This window comes from Antrostomus carolinensis, unplaced genomic scaffold, assembly GCF_000700745.2.
Source record: "Antrostomus carolinensis isolate BGI_N321 unplaced genomic scaffold, ASM70074v2 scaffold38169, whole genome shotgun sequence".
NCBI classification, from domain to species: Eukaryota; Metazoa; Chordata; class Aves; order Caprimulgiformes; family Caprimulgidae; genus Antrostomus; species Antrostomus carolinensis.
In genome coordinates, this window is record NW_010337120.1 from 238 (window position 1) to 565 (window position 328).

Sequence of the window (328 nt, forward strand, 5' to 3'; positions counted from 1 at the left end):
TCCCTTTTTAGGATCCCTGGTCACGCCTGGGGGCCACTGTTTGGGTTCCCAGCCCCCCTTGGGGTCCCTGGTCCTGCCCAAGGGGCCACCCTTAGGTCCCCAGTCCTTCCTTGGGGTCCCTAGTCACACCTGGGGGCCACTGTTTGGGTCCCCAGACCCCCTTGGGGGTCCCAGGGACCACCTGTAGGTCCCCAGTCCCTCTTTGCAGTCCCTGACCTCACCAGGACCAGGTCTTGGGGGTCCTTGGTGGTTCCTGGGGACCACCCTGGGCTCCCCAGCCTCACTCCACCCCCCTGGCAGGATGCGGAGGTGGTACGCACCCGGGACC